Here is a 7,251-nt window from a genome sequence, read left to right on the forward strand (position 1 = left end):
TATACATAGTTGATCTGCCTGTTCTGTTCCCCACGCTGTCTCTTGTGAATCCTCTCACCGCCCCTCTGACCTGTACCCCAGTTCTGTATGCATAAATAAATAAATCTTAAAAAAAATTAATCCCTTAAAAAAAAGTATTAATTTGGTGATTGAATGTGAAAATCAAGACAAAAAACCACCTATTATAAACAAAATCACAATTTAAAAGTTGCCAGTATACACAGTAGTATCTTGAAGAAATGTTTGTTATGAAATAAGTCTTTCTCAAGCTGATATAAATGTACATACAAAAATATAAATATAGGCCCTCCCTGGTGGCGCAGCGGGTTAAAGCACAGCACTGAGAATCTGAAGCCACTTCCACATGAGTTCGATTCCAGCCTGCCGCCTGCCCCGGAGGAGACCACATGGCGAGCCAGACCTCTCCTGACCCGCCCGCTGCTTCCCTCAGCAGTGTACTTCGTAGATCTGCCTGTTCTGCTCCCTACTCTGTCTCTGGTGAAGCCTCTCACCGCCCCTGAGTCTCTGGCCTGTACCCCAGTTCTGTATGCACAAATAAATAAATCTTAAAAAAAAAAAATATATATATATATATAAATATAGATCCCATTTAAGCAGCGTTTTTACTTTCATCTCACATTTTTCATTAAACTAAATTTTGTGTATGATTTCTAAGAATAAATTGGAATTATTCAATAACTCACTTTTTATTTTGACAACAATGTGTTGACAAATAAGACCCAACCTAGCTTGAATAATGTGCAATGCTGGTTTCTTGATTAAATAAATATCTTTTGGATTTAAAACATCTTTTCTTACAACTAAAACACAATTCCAGGCACTATAATTGTTTCAGCATTTTAGTTAATGAAGAATCTATTACACTTGAAAAAAAACAGTAAAGATGCATTGTTTATTGTTTATTGTTCCCTAGTCAGTTTCTTGATAAGCCAACATCTTAGACTCTCTGCGTTTCCCAATATTCTAGGTAGGTGACAAGATCACTGATTATTTCAGATTCCCAAAACACTCCACCAAAGGCCAGATTAGTCCACGGTAGGCTCTTGTTAGACTTCTTAACATAAAGATAACAAATTTTCAAATAACATATGAGCCTTCAAGCACATGATGAAATTGAGCAAGTTTGTTTTCAAACACATACCTACCAAGAGAATGAGGATGGGAAACATTTCTGAAGAGAGAATAATATCATATACTTGGCATGTGCCAGAGTCTGGGAGAATAGCTTATCAGAGTGATAATTTAGGAGAAGACATAATTACATAGGAATTACAGTCAACTAGACTAAGTGTCTGTTGGGAGTGTAGAAAATGCATTTGCTTTTACTGTAAAGTTAAGAGTGGCAGCTGACAGCTCCCCCTACTGACCAATCCTGTAAAGTTTGCTTATGAGATCACACCCCTAAAAGCTGTGGGTCTATGTGTTGGGAGTCATCTAGACAAATGTACATGCACAAACACACACCCAGGAATGTCCACACACAGAAACCACAATTATCCAGTTTGACTCCTGCCCTGGGTACAAATGATTAAAAAATACTGAGCATATTGTAGGGAAGTTGGTACATTGAAAGACATCCTCTTTATAGGCCTAGCAGAATTACAATCTAGTTGGAAAAATACAGCCACTTAATAATAACCACATAAGTTATGTCCAAGGTACCGAGACTACATTTTAGCTTCATAATAATTTCTCCTAAATTATTCCTTTGATAAGCTATTCCTCCCCACTCTGGTACATGCCTTAATTTAATCAAAGTATGAGGTATACAAGATAAAATAACCTTCATTAAGTATAGCACACCTACTTTTTTACAGCCTTCACCGTGTTTAGCTATCAGACTTCATAATTTATTGATCTATACAACTAATATAATTAGATCTCTATTTTGGGCCAGGCAGTGTGCAAAGTTCTGAAACTGCAGCAATGAGCCAACCAAACTAAATTTCTTCCTTTGTGAAGATTACATTAAAATGGGGAGAAATATATGTTTCTATTAATCCATACTCAGTTTTTTGAAGACTTCAATGTATATAAAAAAAAAGTTATATTAGTGAGTTCTGATTGTTTCTTCAGTGAAATTTGGACATGTAAGTTTTCATCCCCTCAGTATTTCTTAGACATCCCAATTGACTTATTCCTTAGCAAATTTAAGTTTAAACTTTCTAGCTAATTGAAAAAAGCACATTCAAAAATGCTAATAGAGAAAGATATTATGATAATCAGTTTACTTTGATGTGAAAATCAGTAGTGTTTGTGGTAAGGAATTTAGCAGACAATATACCTAAGAGCACATACTGTTATTTCTTTAAGACCTTGATCTTTTCCAATCTCCCAAAATAAGAGCAGGCTCTATCACTAAATTTATCATTCTCCTCATTTACAAGGAGTTACAGAGAAATACCAACTAAAGTGTGATTTGCAAAATCCCCATAATCTTTGAAAGAGCAGGAGAGATTGTCAAAACAAAAATTCCTGTGTACAGACCCTACTGGGTGGCATGTTTAAGGTTACCTTCTGTTAAAGTTCTGTTTTTTAAGCTACTCAGATTAGATTTTTGAAGCTAAAATGTAACCTTTCCAAGACTGATATGTGAGCAGACTTATTATATCAGGAACTGACTACAGAGCACTGCTGTGTTACCATTTAGTTTGAGTCTGTTGTTCATTAGCATTGGCTAAAAAGTGACTGACTGTTAAGCTCCAGAGCATGGAAGGTCTGAAAGCCAGATCCACAACTATTTTTCTTGTTCAAAATAAAAGCACAGGAAGACCTTGGCATGTTCCTGTATTTCTCCACAATAAGGGGCTTGTTGAGGCTTCATCTTGTAGAATGTGCCCAAGTAGGAAAGAAGAGAGATTTATGCTTAGCTAGTGTAATTTTATAGGTATCCTGAACCTTTCTCACCTTTCTATAGAATGACCATAAGAGAAAAATAAAGCTGCTAAAGAGAATATCTGAAATACATCATGACCAATTAGAACAGAAAAGCAAACATTGACAAGGTACAGTGAGGGTAATGAATATAAACTGTTTTAGAAAGGTAATTCTATATAAAATATTGGCTCACAGAGATCACAATAAAGAGTACTCAAAAGTAGTTACCTTTTAATATTAAGCTTTATCACTGCAGTGTTAACCACATATTTCTTCTCTTCTTCCTTTTGATCTTTTCATTCTCATTTGCTGGAAAGGAAATGAATCAAAACTATTAATGACCTTATTTTTTAAAAGGTAACATAAGTAAAAAATAAATATCTATTCCTTCTCAATCTTCAAGAGCCTTATCCTAAAGTTAAAGAGTAACAATTAATATGACTTTCTTGCGTTAGTTCAACTTCATTTCTTATTTGCAGAAAACTGCTCTCTGAATTTGCTACAGGGCAGCAAAGGGCACTAAAACTAGCCAAATAGTTTACCGGTCACTGAGTTCTTCACCCAGGTGCACAACTGCAAGATTGCTCAGATTCAGAGAACAACAGTAATGGGATTTATTTAACAAACCAGGAAAACTATGAGTTACTGAAGCCAAAAATGGCGCTTACCTCACCCCAAAGCAGTGTCCTGTTTTAAAATCCTAAACACATATGCTTCCAACACGGTGTCTTCCTGCCACTGAGACCCCAGAGCGTGTGTTTGCCAGACCATAGCCTGGCTTCCAACTCAGGAAGATAGCAAAAGCCGTAACAGGAAATGCTCACGGTAATTGTGGAGAGGCCCCAGCACAGCACCAAATAATCAACACTACGCAGCAGCTGCAGCACCTAACAATGCAGAAACGGCTACACTTGTGCAGCTCAACGAGGCACCCAGCTCTGGTCTTCACCTTCCCTTCTAGACTGTAGCAGCAGCAAAACTGGGAACAGTTGCAATCACAAAGTTAGTTGCAAAGCCTCCAATATTTCCAGAGGCTTCTGGAATCCTCTGCTGGACCTTCAGAGGCCTGCTAGAGCCTTCTGGATGATACACTAATACTTGCATTTTCCCTGAGGATATTCATCTTCACCAGCCTCTGATCCAGGGGCACAACCTGTGGTGCCCACAATCACTTGAAATCCTATGGTTATATTTAAAAAGTCTAAAACAGGGATGGGTAGCTCATTTATAGAATTCCATATATTTTCAGTGCCAAATGACACAGAAATCCCTCACTTTTCAGGAAATTTTCTTCCAAGGGGGGTGACTCAGCAGTGGACATGAAGATGCCGCTGGCTGCAAGAATAGCAGTTCCAAGAAGAAAGAGTTGTCAAAAGTAGCCCAGGAAGATTAACAGGGACATTTCAACCCCAATAAAAAAAAAATTCACACACACACACACACACAAGAAAAAATAAAAAAAATCCCTCCTGCTTATCAAAGGTTTGTTATATATTTTTACTTTTGCAAAAGACCTGTGTTGTAACCATTTCCACAAATTCAAAGAAATCTGAAGAGGAATCTTGTTTTATGACAAAGGCAAAAATAGCTATTAGTGTTTGTTTTGCAGCTGCTATTGTAGAAGGTACAAGCACTCTGAAAAACAGGAGGTGCAGTACCAAGTAGAGTCTGAATATTTACCCTATCAGTCTGCTTTTACTATCTGTAAGTGATATTTTAGGCTCTATGTGCTATTTGGTATGAGTTAGCAGGTATATTCTTGTGTTTGAATAAAACTTGAAAAATTGTCCCATGTAAATTAATGATAATCGCTTCTTTATGCCATTTTGCCTTCGAAAGACTTCATAAGATTGCTCTCCTTTTGTATAGTGGAAGAAACCTGTGTTTGGTCTATTGAAAGAAGAAGCAAAGAAAATTCCCAGTTGTAATTAATTCCCTCTTGAAGCTTCTTCACACTCAGAAATAACCCCACCTGTAAGAGAAAGGAAAACAATGGAGATTTAAGTTAAGAATCAATTTGAGGAGTTCTCAAAAATTTCATCTCAGTTAGTATGAGAAGTTGTACTTTTTTCATATAGCTTTAGTTTAAATACCACTTTTATAATTACAAAATTAACAATACACTGGACTAAAAAGCAATGTTACTTTTCTCTTGAGTACAGTTTCAATTTAGCTTTGGGTGCTGAAGTCTATTAATTTTCAATTGTAGTTGTAATAAATTATTATCAGTGGTGGCTTAAAATAATACAAAAATTGGCCCTCCCTGGTGGCGCAGTGGGTTAAAACACAGCACTAAGAAGTTAAAGCCACTTCAGCATGAGTTCGATCCCCACCTGCCCCAGAGGTGACCACATGGGGCGGCAGACCTCTCCTGACCCACCAGCTGCTCCCCTCAGCAGTGTTCTTCATCAGTCGGCCTGTGGTTCTCCCCACTGTCTCTGGTGAATCCTCTCCCGCCCCTGCACCTCTGGCCTGTACCCCAGTTCTGTGTGCATAAATAAATAAAAATCTTTAAACACACACACACACACACTCAAATTCACGATCTTAGTGCTCTGGAGTTCACAAATCCAAAGCACGTTGCATTAAACTGAAAGCAAGGTATCTGTAGAATGGCATTCTTTTCTGGATGCTCTAAGGGAAATTTCCTGCTTCTAAAACTAGCTGTGTCCCCTCCTTTGTGGTAATATAGCATCTCCCCAGCACCTTCCTATCCTCACCCCTCCCTCTCTGATACTCCTCTTCCACTTTTAAGTACCCTTGTGATTACATTAGTCCCACCCAAATAATGCAGGAAAAATCTCCCCCATTTAAGATCAGCAGATTAGCAACCTCAATTCTATCTGCAATTTTACCTTCTCTTACATGGAACCTAACATTCACAAATTCTGGGGCTTAGGGCATCTAATAAGAGGACATCGTCAAGATATCATTGTTCTGATACTCAGAAACAAAGGGTGAGACATACTTAAGTTTACTAATATAGGGTCAGTTTATAGCTCCACAGAGCAAAACTTGAGTTCAAACCTTGACGCTTACCTCCAGATTATGGGACATAGTTTCCTTCCTTCTTAAAAATTCCCCATGTCCCTCCCTTCTGTTCTCTTGTTCTCTTCTCTCTCCTGTTTTAGGGTCCTCAGGATGTCTGCTATGTCTACTGGCTTTGAGTGTACTTCACATTCACTGTTATGTGAATTTCTAAATGTTGTTCTTATCCTTTTTAAAAATGTTTTAATTTACTTAATTATGCATACAAGAGCTAGGGTGCAGGCCAGAAGTGTGGGGGGTGAGAGGATTCACCAGAGGCAGAATGGGAGCAGACCAGGCAGATCTAATGAAATACACCGAGGGAGCAGGGGGTAGACAGGAGAGGTCTGCTGTGCCATGTGGCTTGGGAATGAGCTTGTGCTGCAGCTGCTGTGGAGAGCTTCATAATCCTGAGACTTAACCCCTTTACACTACCAGGGAGGCCCATTGTTTTATCTTTCGACTTATTTTTTCAATTCTCTTCATTTTATCGAAAATAGCTGCATTTCATTCTTTCTTGTAGCTATGTAGTATTGCAGGGAATGTATGTTCTACATCTTGTGGACCCATTCATTTATGACATTTTCAGGCTGCTTCCATACCCTAGCTATTGTAAATAACATTGTTATAAATATTATAGAACATATGAATATTTTTGTGACTTCATATTCTTTGTATATATTCTATGAGATGGCTTAATAGTGTATTTTGACCACCCACAAATTTTACCAACTACTACAGCTGAATCCATCACCCCAAGTGAGGAATTCACTCAGTTATACTCTACCATGCAGACGTGATTTTAACAATATTCCCTAGGAACTTACTTTCAAGTTTTGAGACCATAATTGATCTTAAAATACCTCTAGCATAAAACATGCATATGCAAAGTTAACAACAAGTTTAAATAATGAAAAATTCATTGTTTGGTCTCTTTTACTTCCTGCCAATGTATATAGCCTGTGATTAAGAAAAATGAATTCAAGGAAAGAAAGAGAAATCTTCACCACACAAAGAAAGTAAGAAATGGGAGAGAGAAAATATAGTTAAAAATATGCACTTTACTATTTATAGTCTGGGCCTTGTTGAGGGCCAATTAGAAGCTTTATCTTATCCTTGCTATGTCATGGTTCACAAATTTCATTTACATTTTTTGTGAGTAGTGACACCTCATTTTTTTCAACCACAATTTATGAAGCAAAGTGTTTGATACTGATACAGAGAGAAAGAACAAGGAGAGGACGCAAGGACAAAATTTTGCTGTTCTCCTGGACTCTGTAAGAAGCTAAGAAACCTAATGTTCTAGGCCTGGACACCATTGCCATA

The sequence above is a fragment of the Condylura cristata genome, unplaced genomic scaffold (genome assembly GCF_000260355.1).
Source record: "Condylura cristata isolate star-nosed mole 26May11 unplaced genomic scaffold, ConCri1.0 scaffold00006, whole genome shotgun sequence".
Lineage (NCBI taxonomy): Eukaryota > Metazoa > Chordata > Mammalia > Eulipotyphla > Talpidae > Condylura > Condylura cristata.